This window comes from Pezoporus wallicus, unplaced genomic scaffold (assembly GCF_028554395.1).
Source record: "Pezoporus wallicus isolate ANWC-B61680 ecotype Strahan unplaced genomic scaffold, APGP_CSIRO_Pwel_v1 contig_5647, whole genome shotgun sequence".
Lineage (NCBI taxonomy): Eukaryota > Metazoa > Chordata > Aves > Psittaciformes > Psittacidae > Pezoporus > Pezoporus wallicus.
In genome coordinates, this window is record NW_026640437.1 from 435,399 (window position 1) to 452,495 (window position 17,097).

Genomic DNA, 17,097 nt, shown 5'->3' on the forward strand with positions numbered 1-17,097 from the left:
CTTGCTTAGAGTTGGATTCAAATTGCAAAAATTTACAAAGGAAGTCTATATTTGATTTTAAAAAGATTTGGTTCTTCAAAGTTTAGATTCTAAGGAAAAATGTTCCAATACTGTGGAGTCACAAAATAGGGGAGGGGGACAGCAGAGAGACAGGAAAGTATAGAATTGTCCCAGATGTATTATATTTGCGTATTTTAGCTCAGATTAAAGATGATGCTGTCATCTCAAAAGGACCAATTACAAATTTTTGCAACATTTCAAAAAGATTCAATTACTTTTGAGTGGCAGGGCCATTTCAGTATGATGTTACTACTGGAATTAGCTTTCCCAGATAAGAAGATGGACTGACTGAATTTGATTACTGGTGGTGGATAAAAAAACAATTGCCTAGCAGAGTCTCTGGAAAGGTATGTCCCAAGATCTGAGGGAGAAGAAGATCCTGCCTAGATACTATTTGAAATTACTTTTCCATGTACTTCAAAAAATGTTTTGGGAAATTGTGTCAGCTGAAAAACAGAATGTTTTCTTTTGAATTATATTGAATTACTGTGATTTGCAACATGGTTTTATTGGGGTTGTTAAATGTAGATACACATCATGAATTTTTCTTCCATAGGCTAGACTACACAGTGATAATTTAATTAATCAGCTAATCATTAACTGTCGTCAAATCACTTTTACAGCATTTTCCTCCTTCCATTCCCCTTTATCTAGATATTCTGGGAACTTTGACTGGAAATCTGTAATGAAACACTGGGTCTATTGAGTTTAATGAATGCCGCTCAGCTTAAAGTCACTACTGAGCTAGTCTACAGTTCCTTCCCTGGTGATCTGTTTATAGGTAGTCACAATGAGCAGAAAAATGTTAGAGAAGAGGATACAGTTAGTACAGAAATAACATCCTATGACTCTATGAAATATTCTTTCTAATATTGACAGTCCTAGTGACTGAAACTTTTGGAGTATATACATTTAGCACACCTCATATGCATGATAAAAAATTTAGGTCTTTAATAGTGTTTCTATCTATGTTGTGTTTTAAAGCAACATGTTACTACTACTACCCTAGAAGTATTTTTGTTAAATTTCTCTTAATAATACGTTAAATATGCTAGAAATATATGCTCCTGAGGGAAAAAAAAACCCACAAACCAAAAAAAACAATAAAAAAACAGATGTGAAATCAGTTGGTGTACCAGTGCCAGAATTCAGTGACAAACAGAATGTAAATAAGAAGAATATAAATAAATAAGAATAATAAGGAAACTTTTAATGTCCACCATTCTCACCACTGAAACAATAGTGCACAATCACATCACATAAGACTGACAATCAAAGATGTCTAAGCAAAGAATTACTTTTCACTTCATAAATAGTTCTTTTTCTTCTTTTTTTTTTCCTGCTTCTGAGGCCATTCCCTCTGTTTTTTAAATGAATCTACAATGTTGGTTTGTTTGTTTTGTTTTTTTGTTTTGTTTCTTTGTTTTTTCCTAGCTGTGGGAATCCTTGTTGGTTTGTTGTGTATTATTTTTCTGAGTGCATACTTTGTATCCAAGTCTCTTCCATTACTTTTTGCTGTATCACAATGTTCTTATCTCAGCTTCTCTGTTATTCAATACTGATATAATGTATTGTGCCATGCAGAAAGATCACTCAATCTTTTTATGATTCTTATGCATATGATAAATCACTCTGGATGGCAGTTTTTTTTCCAGTTCAGAGTGGTGCTCTTTCTTCCACCTCGGCCAAGTTTATTGATAACTATCACTGGATGAAGAGCTGTCAGAGTCCCAGTCTGGCTGAAACTGAAATAGTACAGATGAATAGTTCCAAATGTAAACTCATGAAACATGAAAATATATTTTTAAATCTCATTTTCTCTTAAGTAACTGGAGAAACGTTTAGAACTTTCAAGAAATACACATTCTGAACTATAATATTACTTCATTTTACTACCATTTTGGAGAAACAATTTTAAGATGATAGAGCTTGCAGAGTTCCCCCAAGACGGTTTTGCAGTAGTGGTATTTTAAATATTTAGAGTGTCAGGACTTAAAAGCATGTTGGATAAATTTGACTTTTATTGGTGTGAGAAGGAGATCATTCTCAAAAAAATGGAAAAAAAAATTGCAGAAAATTTTTTCATGTAAAACTTTTAAAAATGAGTCTCAGAAGAATGGATTGTCATTTCTGCAGTGACTGCAGGTGCAGTAAGCCTTAAAATATTTGTGTAACTTTACTGCGTGTGAAGTTAATTGTACCTGTTTGCCTCATTGCTACCCAATGTTATTGAAATGTCATCACAAAATGTCATCAGGATATAAAAATATCATTTCTTTTCAGCTCTGGAGTAGTTTAAAAGATGCATCATTTGGTGACAGTCATTAAATGAAATAATAGTTTCAAAATCCTCAGAATTTTGAAAATATTTTTGTCTGATGGAGGCAAAAGTATGTCTCATTTACCCTTTTTCTTCTGATTCTTGTAATCTTTGTTTTAGTGTGAAGAAACAACTAATAAGAAATGTAAGAGTGGTGAACTGGAATTAAATATCTTTAAGATCATATTTTCTGTTTTTCTTTAAAATTGAAATTAACTTCACCTGTGATTTCCTTTTTTCACTCAGTTCAAGTTCTGGGAAGCAATATCTCCTCAGTTTATACCTAAACCTATTTCCCTTCTCTCACACACCAGAATCAGACAGCAACACTGAAAATGCAACAACTAATCCAACAGTGGGAAGCTCTTTCCCTTTTCCCATCTGTTGCCTCCCCTGTGTTTGTCCCCATAGCTTTGTTGAATATCTGCGCCAGAGCAGTAATTAAGAAGGGTAGCTGACTGGGCACAGTAACTACCAGCCTGCCCGTTTTTCCAGACACCAAAATCACCTTCCCTCTGCATGCACCAGCAACAGATCAAATTACAGAGAACCAAACTGTTCCAACTTTAATCTAAAAATGCAAGTGGTTAAACAGATCTGTTTGGGAACCAAGAAACACCAAAATGTTACTACTATTTTTACCAGTGTCAGCAATGAGTCCCCACTCAGATTTAACACAAAACAGTGATGTCTTCTCTCAAGCAAAAATGTTAAAATAGCTCCTGTCTCAGTGTTTACTATAGTAATATGCATACAACTGGGAGGTAAATAATTAGCTAGTATGTCAGAGATAAATCAGAAATGCCAGACCACTGCCCAAAAAAAATCCCTGTGAAAAAGCAGTAGTTGTGGAAGACAGTGTAGGATTTAGTCAGAAGACAGGTTTCTGAGAAAATAAAAAGTGATACTATGACATGAGTTTTGTGGTCATTCATGAATTTACTATAATCTGGAGGCTTATCAGCCACTTGATATTTGCGCATACCTCGTTTAATATTCTCAGAGGTTCCAGTTATGCTGTTGGGATACACATCCTTACTCAAACAAAGCTTTTCAATCGGAGAACCAGTCTTCTCCTCCTTCCTGTTTGCAACAAAAAAGGCACTAAAATATGGTTATCAACTAACAGTCTGATCTAAGGAAACTTTAAGCCTCTTTATGGAGAGCACAAGTACTAAGCAAACTGAGCTACCTGGAAAGAAGTTCAGCTTTCAGCACAAGGGCAGGGGAAAGAAACAGTAGTTACTCACCTGGGAATAGTGATGCTGATCAGGGAACAAGGCATACCTGTGTAAGTCATTAAGCCTTATTCCCTCTCAGATTTTTAGGGCATTAGGTTAAGAAGGTAATCAGAAATACTTGACCCACCACAGTTACATGATGTATAGATACAGTAGGCAATTACTTCATATAGCCACAGAGCTTTCAGTGTTTTCTCATCCTAAATTCCCTGATGCTGTTTCACTCCTGTTATCAGATTCCTGTTTTGTGCAAATGCGCAGAAGTGTAATAGCTGGACAGGCATAGCACACTGATCATATGACAAGCTTTGTTTAATATAGTATTTTAACCCATCTTCCTGAAAGTCCAAACCTATCAACAAAACCTTAACATGGTAGGTTTTCTTGATTAACAAGCTTAAGCACTGAGGCTACCTGGCTGTTCTAGGAATTGTAGTCATAATGGCTTTAGTATGAACACCAAATCCAGGAGTTTCTGTGTTCCAAATTAAACATTTATAGCTTTTCAATCATTTCTAACATTATTATTAGACTAATAAATGTTTTAGTATCTCGAAATATTTCCAGACTTAAAATCCAGTGTTAGGTCCATATATTACAAACAACAACAACAACAAAGGAGCTGACAAGTAGTGAATTGAATAGAATTAATTTCCTCTCAGCTTCCCAGTGAAATCATAAACCAGTCAGACTTTTTTCGTCATGTTATATAATACCACCAACCCAAAGTCCCTTTGGGAAATTATTTCCTTGTAAATCGTTGCAGTCTATCCACTATACCCAAGAAATATAATTTTTTTTAAGTGGGTAATATCAAGTAGAAAAAATATTTGCTGCTTTCCATCTGATATCTGCAGGAACCCCTGGGCTAATCTAAGGCTCACAGCTTCTAAATACTAGATGATTTAAAAAAACTAATGAGTATTTAGTATAAAAGAATATGAAAAACTAATCAAGAAAAAAAATGAGAGGGAACAAAGCAGAGAGAGATCATAAGAAAGCTTCTCTTTCTCCAGCCACGATTTATTAACATACATGTGTTTTACCATTAATTAAAGCTTACTTATATTTATGAGTAATCACTAAATAAAAAGATAAAGATCATTTGTCTTACTGAAGGTTAGAGTGTAGGTGTTCCTGTTCCTAACCAGAAACATTCAAATTAAGTATGGAAGGAAATGCCATGATCCATTCAATCTGGCAAGGAAACCTACAGTCATTAATACAAAAAAAATTGATATTTCATTTATGGGTGTACTTTATGGAAAGTAAAACACATTCTTGTCCTGTTGACTTCAAGGAAGGAAGGAACATTTCTTTCAGCAAAATTACAAAACTTTCACTGCAAGTGACAGTTACCTTTACGCATCCTGGTGGTCAGCTGGACTAATGGAACCACTATGTAGTCATGTCAGAGCCGCTTACTGGTTTAAGCTTGAGTAGTGACTGAAAAGTAGCAGACTACAGTTCTTCCTCTCTGAAGAAGTTTTTTTTTGTGAGATTTTTCTCTCCCAACATAGCTGAGTGTCCGCAATGAAAAGCCTGTCATTCTTATATCCATGTATAACATCTGCAAGTTCTTTGATTTGATACATGTAACTGTACTTTTTAAACACTGAGGCTAGGGGTTTTAAGTGGTAATGTAAGGTGGTTGTTGCCACATAGGAAAAGCTTCCTGACTGTAAGCAATACGTTTTGCTTTGTGCAATGACACATATACAGCACCTCATAAAAAAATTTAATATTCTTTCAGTATTTGATAAGAATTATTGGAAGGCAAAGGTTCTCCTATCTCCTTTTAATACTTTATTATATTCATGAGAGATAATATTGTTTTCTTGATAACCTACATTCATGTTTGTTCCAAAGTTTAATTTCCTAATAATTTCTGAGAACATGAAGAAAAGTCTGAACAACAAGAATCATTTCCTTTCTTTCCATTGTCACCTACAGTTTTATCTCACTTGGAGCTACACTTACAATTTCTCTACTGACCTCTAAAGAAGGTAGCATGCAGCTGTCCTTTCTCAAAGGGGAAGATTATTAAAACTGTGCCTCAGAAAGAGATAGTCTTCTGGAGGTGCTATGTAGAGAAAAATCCATGGGAAAAAAAAAAAAAAAGATTCTCCAGTGACTGAGCTGGAACATTCTTCTCTCTTCTGAAAATCTAGTTGTTCTACCTGAATTGGTGGGAAAGGATTTACCAAAGACCCGTCTTACCCATCCATATGAAATCCTTTCTCGGAGACATTACAGAAAGTGATATCTCAAATAATTAGAGCATAACGAGACAGACTTCTGCTTTTCATGCTGGATTCAATTTTTTTGGATTTTCATGTATTTCACACAGGCTTTTTGATATTTCAGAATTTTGGAAATTAAGCATTTTGGTTCTCTGAAGTAAGGTGTTAAAATTTGTTTATGAAAGAGAAAATAAATGCTTCTGGAGTTCTAATATATAATAACAAAAATGAAATTAATACTTCCAAGTTATCTATGGACAACTGTACTTGTCTAGGTGCGACATCAAGCAGTAAGAGAGAGATTAATTTGGCTTAATGATGCCAAAAATATTTGTATTACCAAAAAACTATTGACCATCACTGAAAACACCCTGCTGAGTGATGAGTTAGGACATTGTTTTCAAACCTTAATAGAATTTAAAATTCATTTACAAAGATTCTTTTTCTAGGAGTGTGCCTAGTGAACTTTCATTCTTTTTGATTGTCAAACATCTCACTACTTCATAAATTATTTGCAGGGTGCCTGGAGGTACAGTTAAAGATGGCAAACTTGTGTTATGAATGCATGTTTCTTACAGCTCTACTAATGAATTAGTTTCCCTGTAGGGTAATGGAGACAGTACTTCAGTCTAATGAATGGAAATCATTAAACTTCAAGTATCTTTTCACTAAGAATAATGCCACTTTTAACAAAAAATTCTGAAGAATAAGAAAGCTGAGCAAATGGTCTGATCTGTGTTGCTCTATGTGCCTGAGTAACTCCCTCCTTGAAAATGAAACAAAATATAAACAGTTTTGCCTGTAAATGTAAAGAGAAGGGGGTGTGGGGGCTTACATCTGGAAACATTGACACTTTGGTGATATCTTTTGCTCTGATGCTGGGGTCCTCTGGCTGTTGATTCTATTTCGAGCTGTGCTGCCGTAGTGGCTGCTCATAGTTTAAAGTGGGGCACCTGGGAAGAAAAAATAACAAAAAACCCCAAAACCAGCCCAAACCCCAAAAAGCCCAAAACAAAAGCACACACACATACACACACACACTAAAGAAACAAATCAAACCAACCAAACTCAAACAAACAAACACAAAACCAAACTAAACCAAACCAAAAAAAAACCCCAAACCACCAAAGCAACCACCACAATAAACCCAGAGGGGTATGGAAAGGATTCTCAGAATTTTATAAAGGATTCCTTTCAGTTAGGAGGTTGTGCTAATTAAGGATAAATTTTTCATAGCTAGATCATAGAGGTACGACTAGCATCTAGTCTCATACTCCCAAATGAAAAGCAGTATCATTGATAAATGCCTGCTGCCATGATATAGAATTCATAACAACTTCACATACACAATTTTCCACTGAGGATTCAGTGGCTCAGATTTTAATGTTCCATTTTGCTCTATTCAAGCACTGTTTTTTCCCACCAAGTGACTAACTTCCCTCTTTGATTTGAAGAATTCAAGTCTCCATTAATACTTTGAAAAATAAAGTCCCTTAGAATTCACGTTTATAGAAGTTAGAGAAAGTGTTAAGTACTGAACAACATTCTTGCTTAGTATTGTGACACGTGGTAAACAAATGCATTTCTGTAGATACATATCACATTTTTATAAAAGTGAGTCCAGATTGCTGAGTCATTTTACCCCTTTTCTTTCACAGAAACATTTTGAAGAGACTTAACCATGCCAAAATTGGACCCACTTTCCCCCCCCCCCCCCCCCCCCCCCCCCCCCCCCCCCCCCGGTTTCTTCAGTCAATAAATCTTAATTTCTATTTCTATTTCCTCCTGTTGTACTTTTTTCCTGCACAGCTTCATTTTCATTTCTTCAATTTGTTTGAATTTCCATTCAAAACTGATAACATCAAGCATTCATAATGTCTTTTCTTATAAAGCTGTTTCTGAGAACCAGCTCAATGCAGAACAGTATCACTATAAGGCAAAACTTTGATAATGGTGCAAAGCAGAATGACTTTAAATTTATTACCAAATTAGTAGGCATAGGATGTGATTTTAAAAGTTGCTAAACAAAGTGTGCATACCACCATAGAATATGCTCAGCTGAGTTTTAGAGGCAGAAGTCTTGGAGCATATCTCTAGTAATAGGTGACTCAAAATCAGCAAGAGGCATTCATGAAAATGGCTAGTAAAAAAAGCAGGAAATGGGAAGAAGAAAAGAACAGATGTCATGGTATATATAGAATTCATTCCTTAGTTAGTTAATGAGTTGGTTTATTCTTTATATGTAATGCCATTTCTTTTTCTTCCTTATGTGTCAGAAAGAATCTGATTTGTTCTAATAACCCTATGAACTTAAAATAGAAGTGTGTAATAAGTCACCGTCGTGTGATAGCTCACTGTCTAGTCAACAGGGAGTGCTGGAAACTCTCTGCATGTAAGAGAAACTGCAGGGTTCTGAATCAGTTTCTGATTATCTGTCTATTAAAATTTGGAGATTACTTGAAATTGCATCCCTCATTTATGAACTGGGTGAACTACATCCAAGCTAAAAGGCTTAATGGATAGCTTGCATCTTCACAAAGGAAATGGAACACAGAAAACATATAAATTAAGGTGAGAAAAGACATAACGTAAACTCATAATATTATTCCAGTTAATATTATTGCCAGAGTGTAAGTTATAGCTTTAATTTTTATTTTTTTTTTAAGATATAATAAATTGAAAAATTCTAACAGAAGTTTTCAAAACCAGTAAGGCAAATATAAGACATTAGATACTACTTCAGAATAGTCATGTCCCATTTCTTTCTCTTTTTTTGGTCACCTTATATTTGAAGAAGACCAACAGAATGTAGGGCAGTTTAGAGGCAGAAACCCTCTAAACCTTCTAGGGCAGCTCAAGGCACCAGGAAGCAGCTTTAAAAAAAGCTTTGAAAAGGTAACACCCTAGGAACCCAGAAGAGTGGTTTAACACAGAATGGTTTTGACTGACTTAAAACAATGAAAGATTTCCAGCTTTCTATAAGCTCAAAAATGCTCTGTAGCATTGGATACTCAAAAAATAGTTATAGTTTTTCTTCTTATGTAATCAGTTTCCCACCACAATCTCTCCTTCCTTCCTCACACCACAGGCATCCAGAGAGTTTTGTCCCTAACAAGCATCATTTGTTTTCCCCTGCAGCTACTGCTCACACTGGATATACCTCCAGTCTGCAATAATGTATATTCCAGATGCAGAGATAACTGAGATAAACAAGACCTAAGCAAATTATGCAGCAATTTTCAGCTCACACCCAGATATAATTTGCGTTTCTAGGCTGACTTTAGACAGACTTAAGCACCTTTCTTCTCACTAACATGTTTAGATAGAATTTAAACTGTGATGACAACATCATGCATAAGTGGATTTGCCATTTCAGATTTTGACTAGTTTAAAAATTTGTGTAATACTCTGTTTTGGTGATGCTTTCAGTGTGTGATCTATGGCTACAAGAAACAACAGATCAATTTTGAGGATAACTTGTTTCCAGGCATCTGAGGAGAAGTGAAATTTCATTAACTCCATCAATCACCTCCTGAATCATTTTCCCCTTAGGAATGGTGAAATAACTTGGTGTCCTGATAGATGCTTAGGGCCAACGCAGAAATAAACAGAAGGGAAAACCCAGAAGAAAACATTTTTGCGGTCATTATTATTATCAGAAAAATGACTTGTTAGCTTTCTGATCCACATCTAGATTTAGACTATTGTGTCTATGCATGTATTTCTCTGTCTTTTGAAGAAAATACAGCAGGGAAATGCTTTTTTCTTTTTTTTTTTTCTCACATTTCAGTTGAGAGCTGAGGTGGTGCTGGCAGATACAGCATATCACTTAGACTTGGTAACCCAGGACTTTTCAGGATCTCTCCTTGTGCCCTTCTTGTTTACTCATTCTTGAGCATGACGCAGCACAAACCCTATGCATTGCTTAAATCTTGGAAGTTATATGTACTATAAATTTATTATTAAAACTGCTGAATTCTAAGTATAAATAGATGTGATAGTTGAGTGCGTAACAGCTTAAAATGCTGACTTTATCTCAGAAGTATTCAATAAGACCCCTGCATCTAAGCAGAGCCTATTTTTCTTTTTCTCTGTTATTGTTCTGTGGTAGGGAGAGACTATCCATAACCTCTTCACTATCTACTTCATCACAGGTGGCTGGCATTGTGTGGAGAGATGAGAGATGCAGAAAAAGAATAAAGGAGAACATAAAGGTAAAAATAGGAATGGTCAATGACTTGTCAATTATTACAGAGATTTTTTTTAATAAATTGTATGATTTGACTTACATTCCAAGCGAAACGTATAATAATTGAAGAATTACGCTATCTATGTAAGGTAAACACCCTTTGCATGAGATTTGCTAGAGAGACGAGTGAATGACTGGTTAGGAAGATGGAATTTATTTACTTTTTTTAATAATAAGCACTTGCCTATTTTATATTATTTTTTCTGCTCATCTCAGCTTTCTTGTGGGCTCCATAGTTATTTTTTCCCCTTTTCAATATTATTTTCTTTCCCCTTCAACGCAGTGATAATATTGTGTTTGTGCTTTAGCATTTTCTCCCTTCTCCAGTACCATCTGTTGCCTCCTTGCTTTCCTTTATTCCTGTTAAGTATCCCATATAGTTCAGTGCTGTCCAATAAGTCTTTTACCAGGTATGATACTCACCCTGACAAAGCTACTACTAGTCTATGTATGTAAAGAGTAGGATAGCATGAACTGGGAAGCAAGGTTACAAAGAAAGGTTAGGAGACATAATTCATCTTATAAAACTGAACAAACAATATAGGAAAAATATTAATAAAAAGGAAAAACCTGTTCAGCAAAGAGATCAACCTCCTGCACAGGTATGGAGTATACAGATACTCAAATAAGGGATTGAAGCCCTTCATTTGATGGGCTTCTTGAAGAGACAAGTTTTAAACAATCACTTATCGTGGTTTTGAACCAGTAAATTGCAGACACTGTAAAGCACAAGGTGCAAGCTAAAAAAAATTACCTAGTAAACTGCTGAGTTAATTTCTGTGACTGAAAACAGAAGTGGGTAAAAATACTGTAAAAACCTCTGTCACTGATGTTATTCCATGTTTGTTCTGTGGTAAACCATACTTCTTCACTTTCATGTCTCTGTCTTCTTGCTCTTATGCCTTCCTTGTCTCTTATCCCGTTGGCTTTCTCTGCTGCATCTGCACACTGTTTATTCGCATTGAGATGCTGTCCACCAAGACCCCCAGGTCCCTTTCCAAAGAGCTGCTCCCCAGCCAAGTAAATCCCAGGGATCTTTCTTTTTTTTTTTTTGTCTGATTCTTGAGCTCTTTATATGCAACTACAAAGTGTCCTTTTGTTAGAATCCCTTCAGAAGCAGCCTTTCCTTCTCACACCTAATAATATGTACAGCTGCTCATTCTGAGCCTTTTTCCCTCTTTCTTGCCTGTGCTTTCTCTTTAACTCAATTGGGGACAATGATGGTATCTGACAAGTGTTAACAGATACATGAATGGAGTAAGCATCAGTTGGAATCCTGACTTTACCCGCTTTTTTGTTGGCCAGAATAGCTGACCATGTTGGTAGGGGCTGCAGAGCGTACACAATTCCCTTTAGGAGCCACAATCCAAGGAGATGAAGATATATGGGGAAAGTACGGTAAATACTCAATATCCATCTGTAGCAGCAGAGCTTCTGGGATGCTAAATAGGATGTGATATGCAGGGCAAAATGTTGGATATGCAGGACAAAAATGTTTACTCAGTGTAAAGCATGCAGTGAAAGAAAAGGCATTTTGCCAGTAGTGTGAATCAGAGAAGGGCTTTTCAGACTGAAAGAGCAGTAGAGTAGTACCTATCAGCAGAATGTGGAGCATTCAGGTAAAGGTGGTAACAGAACGCAGAGATGGGGAATATTAATGTTTGCAGAAGTGGCATAGAAGCTATGAAAGTATGTGCATTTTTTTACAGAATGAACTTTAACATGTATAAACTTTCACTGGTCCTACCTTTGTGTCAATAGAACTGTGAAAAGCATGGGTAAGATACTGACTTTGCACATACATAATAGTTACTTAAGTCCTTTATGACAGAGGCAAAAAATGAGATGCCATGTATCACAACTTAACTAACGCCTTGTCACAATTCCAGTGCTATCCTCATTCGTAGTCTAGGGAAACCTTTTAACTCTCAAGAGAGTGGAAACCCACTTGAATAACAGAAGTCATTGACTAGCTACCAGGGGACTCATTGTCAAAATGGAAAAATGCATCAAATAATATTTTATCCTTGCCCTTCACAAAGTGTAATGCAGAAGCTATGCAGTGTTTAGACACCTAGATGCAGCTGTGATGAACAGGACAGGTAGGGCTATATTGTTATAAAAGGAGCAAGAGCAACATAGCATAAAGTGGCTATCAAAACATTCCCTCTGCAGATAAGTGTTGTTCCTCATCACAATAAAAGCTGACAGACATTTGGCTATTAGTTCACCAACTGAAGGGGGGAAATAAAGACACACCATGGAACGTGTTCATCTTCAGTATCTCTCTAATGTATTGTTAATACATTATGTGATTTTATACTCTTTTAACTAGGTGATATTTTGGATCCTCATTATAAAATTAGAGTTGAAATGAAATAAATGAGAACATCAATAAATAGACATTAAATGACATAAAATAAAGTAACAAAACATATTCCTTTCTCATTTCAGTGGAACTGAAAAACTAAACTGAAGGTTTAGTTAGAATTTTTTTTCCTGATGAAAATATTGAAAAAGTTTGCAGCTCTGCAAGGTTGTCTTTTTCTTTTTTTCCCCTGAGTTTTGCAATCTCCTAAAATATAATTATCTCTTTCCCAGTTAGTTGTCCTAAAATCTTTTGGTAAATGCACCAGTAAGCTAAATATGGCTTTAAATTAACAAGTAACATATGTCCAAACCATGGTGAAATTCTGCTGTAAGTCTTGTATTTCTCACCGTTTAGTAAACTTTCTGTGGTGTTCTCAAAATGCAGTTAGAGTCAGTTTCCAAAAGTCTGATTTAATTTTGTAAGAGGTATGAAAATACTGGGGAAAGTGAGGTGGGGAGGGGGTGGGGAGAAATGTCTACAGTGTGTAAATGTTATGATCGCCCTACAGTTCCCAGTCATTAGGGAGGCAGGACATGCAAGAGGAGGTATGACATGAAAACAAATGTCTGTTTCATCATATGAATTAAAAGTGTAAATGTTTTTTGCTGCTGGAAAAGTAAATAATTATTTAAATAAAAGTAGAGCTTGATGAGTGAGGAAAGAAAAGGCTTGACTAAAACTAGATCCATCTAGAAATGATGTTTTAGCATGGAGAAATTAATTGTCTAATGGGAATAGTAAAATAATCCATTAGAACAAAGATTATAAAAAGGTTTTTGAATTTGGCAAGCATGACAAAGGGATGATGAGCTATCACAATGTTATTACTGGAATAGGAGGATGGGAACAAAGATTTGCCTGGATTAACATAGAAAAAAAGCTGAATTAGGTGAAGTAGAATAGTCTTAAGCACTTAAACTTTTTTGTCCAATGCAATTTTGAATACATACTTTGTAATATCTCCCGAACCCATTTTTGTTTCTACTGTTTAGACAGAGGTTGATGGAAAATAAGGATGCCATCACAGAAGTTTTAAGGGTACCTTACTCGGTAAGACTGAGCTGATGAGACTTAGGACAATGTCTCAAAATGGTTGGAGACACCCAAGCAATAACCAACTGAAGTCACCTCCTGTTTGATGGAACATTCTTGAATAAAGCATATGTAACCTCTGTATGGGCAGAATATTACAATAAATATTACAGAATCCAGTATAGATCTATTGGAAATCCTGTTTTCAGTTAAAAATATCTGGGTTTATCTTTCATGCAATATTGAAAAAGTTTTGTATCACTATTCAATATTAATCAATACAGACTTTCTTAGATTTTTGTTTGTGCACAAAAGTAGAATCATAGAATCATAGAATAGAATCATAGTATTCTGAAAATACCATCATACCATTAGGCCAACGTGAGGAAGATCCTTGTAAAGATGAAATAGGTCCTGGTTTTGGCTCTGGGTGCACCTTGGCAGATACCTCTGATATAGAAGTTATGTCAGTTCTTTGACTGCATAGTGAGGAGTCCCAGAAGTTTCTTTAGTGAAAACCAGTAAGAGGAGTGTTGAAGAAAGAGACATGCTGAAACAGTCATTACAAAAGAAAACAAAGAACAAGAAAGGAAAGGGAAGGGGAGGGGAGGGGAGGGGAGGAGAGGAGGAGGAGAGGAGAGGAGAGGAGAGGAGAGGAGAGGAGAGGAGAGGAGAGGAGAGGAGAGGAGAGGAGAGGAGAGGAAAACCAGATATTACTTCCATCTTACTGTACTGTTTATGTATAGGAGCCTTTCAAAAACCCATAAACTTGGAAACCTCATATACTGAGAACCTCTTGCTGTTTCTTTTTCCCTGCTAGTTATTTCATGCACACTTTACAATCATTTTAAATGTCAGAACAAAGTCAGGCTTACTTTTGCAAATATAGCTATGGTGCTTCTAGAAATGGTTGCTTTCTGGGTGATCACACAGATGAGGACTCAAATCCTTCTGTCTCCAAGTAATTAATTGATTCAGAAGTTTTATGTAAAAGACGCCTTATGTAGAAGAAGACCAAGTTATGTTCGTAAACGCGTATGAAACTAGACACAGAAGGCTTCACTACACAATTGCAGTTTTCTTTCAGCACAGATTCTTAGAAATGTTTTATGGGTGTATTTTTTAACATGAACATTCAATATGTTAATACACAGTAAGAATACAAAATATGGGCGTATCATGCCTCTGAAAACAACTCTTAGGAATGTCAAAGGGGAGGCTAAGTTCAATGCTACAAGGAAGCATTTTTATCAGAAGTTTTGACATCTCTTACTAGTTTTCCATAGACATCAGCATATGTCAGCATGAAATTGCAGAGCAAGAAGTCCATTTTTAGCATGATTCATGTGACAGTAGCAGTACAGATATAGATTAATGATGCTTTTAAAAATATTACAAATATTACAAAGCACTTACATAGCTTTCCAACTGTGCATTAGGGAGTAAGATTTGTTTGGCCTGCCAAGTAGATTGGTACCAAATATAGTGAATAGTAGGCGGATAATATGTACAAAATTAGTACTTTTCCCTTTAGAATCCATTTTCTAAATACCTTGAAAATGGGTAAACAGAAAAAGGGGGAAAAAAAACCAACAAAAAACCCCAAAACAAAACAAAACCACCACCAACAAAAAAATTAACAACAACAACAAAAAAAACCACAAAGCAAAAAAAAAAAACAAAACCAATCCAACCTAGCTCATACTTTCAGAACTACCCTTTATACTGTTTGAAAAGTGGATTGAAAGTTTTAAATTATTATGGAAACTGAGATCAAACTAGTCACAGAATAAATATGCCATCCTCCATTGTATTTGCTCCTAAGACCATTAAAGTAACTTATGTTTCCAAGTCTAGCAGTGGTTAACTGATTAAATGTATTGCAACAAACAGCTACTATTAGGTCAGCTTGTTATTCTATTAAAAATTGCATAAAGAGTAAATTTCAGCAACCTTTACAAAGGACTGTTGATTTTCTAACTTCTTCCTGCACTAGAAGATCCTTTTGTAAGTCCTGAAATCTTGAAAGTTTGTTGGGTCGGGCAGTGATGATGTAATCTGGAGGTAAAAGTTACATACAATTTCCGTTTTCTTTATCTTCTTTGGGAACACTGTGAAGACAAACCTGAAACAGAAATACTTAGGTAAAAGCACCAGCTCAACTGCAAATATTTGTCAGTTCTACTTCACTGTGGTCCCAGATATCAAGACCTTGCTGTGCTCTGTGTAAATACACAAGGATGAAGAAAAAATAGACCTGTCCCCAGATAACTCACATTTTGCAGGAAGGGTATGCATAGCTGTTTGCAAACAAACACCAGTCTGAGTGCTACTCTGACAGCTAGACACTCCCCTGAACCAGGCGCTCCATCAACGTCTGGCCTCACTTTGCTTCTGCTAGAGGAACCCTTCCTGAGATCCCATCCAAGGAATGCTCTGCATCATACCCTAAGAAAGAGATGGGAAAAAAACATTCCTCAAATAAAAGCTGCCCCATAATCTAGGACAATAGTAACAACCACATTAGGCTGACGCAATGATCTGTTACAGGAGCAGCCTTTTGTAAGTGGCTCATCAAACAGACATTTTTTATTGAGAGATGAATCCCGCATTGGTTTATTTGTTTTGAATTCATTCTTTTATTTCCAGAGAAGGGACATGGTCTAGCACCTAGTATTTTACAATACCACTTGCTAAACAAAAACAATAACAGCTTATTGAGTTGAAAATTCTATTCCTGTAATGCATATAAAAGGTAAAATCAGGGAATGATTCATCAATAAGATTATAATAGTCATTATGCAATCAGGAATATAACTCATTAGGTATATAAAGATTAACCATTTAGTACAATGTGAAGTATTGTTCCTTAATTTTTGCAGATCATAATGCTTATAGAAACAAAAAATTATTGTATGGAAACAAGGCCAAATTGCATGTCACCTTACTGAAGTTTTTAGTTTCTAGCAATATAGCCTGAAGAATAATTCTAAGGGAATTTGAGCTATATATGGCCTGTAGGTAAAATTTAATTTTCAATTGCTTATAACCTACTTATCTTCACAAGCACTAAACCAACGCTTATAAAAATTGTGAATTAAGATATTCATCAAGTAATGCTTGTGTTCTTAAATTATTTTTCAAAGCCAATGTTGTGGTTTAAACGCAGTCAGGCAAATTGTTTACTCACTCCTAGTGAGTGGTGCCGGGCTGACAGCAATCGAGGCCCCCCCCACCCTGGGGCTCTCCCCTTCCCCGCTCCCGGAGGAACGGGGAGGAGGATCGAAAGAGTGCAACTCCTATGGGCTGAGACAAGAACAGTCCAGCAACCAATGTACACCACAAATCACCACCGCTACCACCAACGACAACAACGATAAGGGAAAATAACAAGGGAAGAGAATACAATACCACCGGCCAAGAAACGAGTCCCACCTGGAAGCCTGTGCCCTTCCGGGTAACTCCCAGTTACCCCGGGCATGACGTGCTGTGGTATGGAATACCTCCCCGGCTAGCCTAGGTCAGGCGCCCCGTCTCTGCTTCCTCACAGCTTCCCCTCCTCCCTGGCAGAGCATGAACCT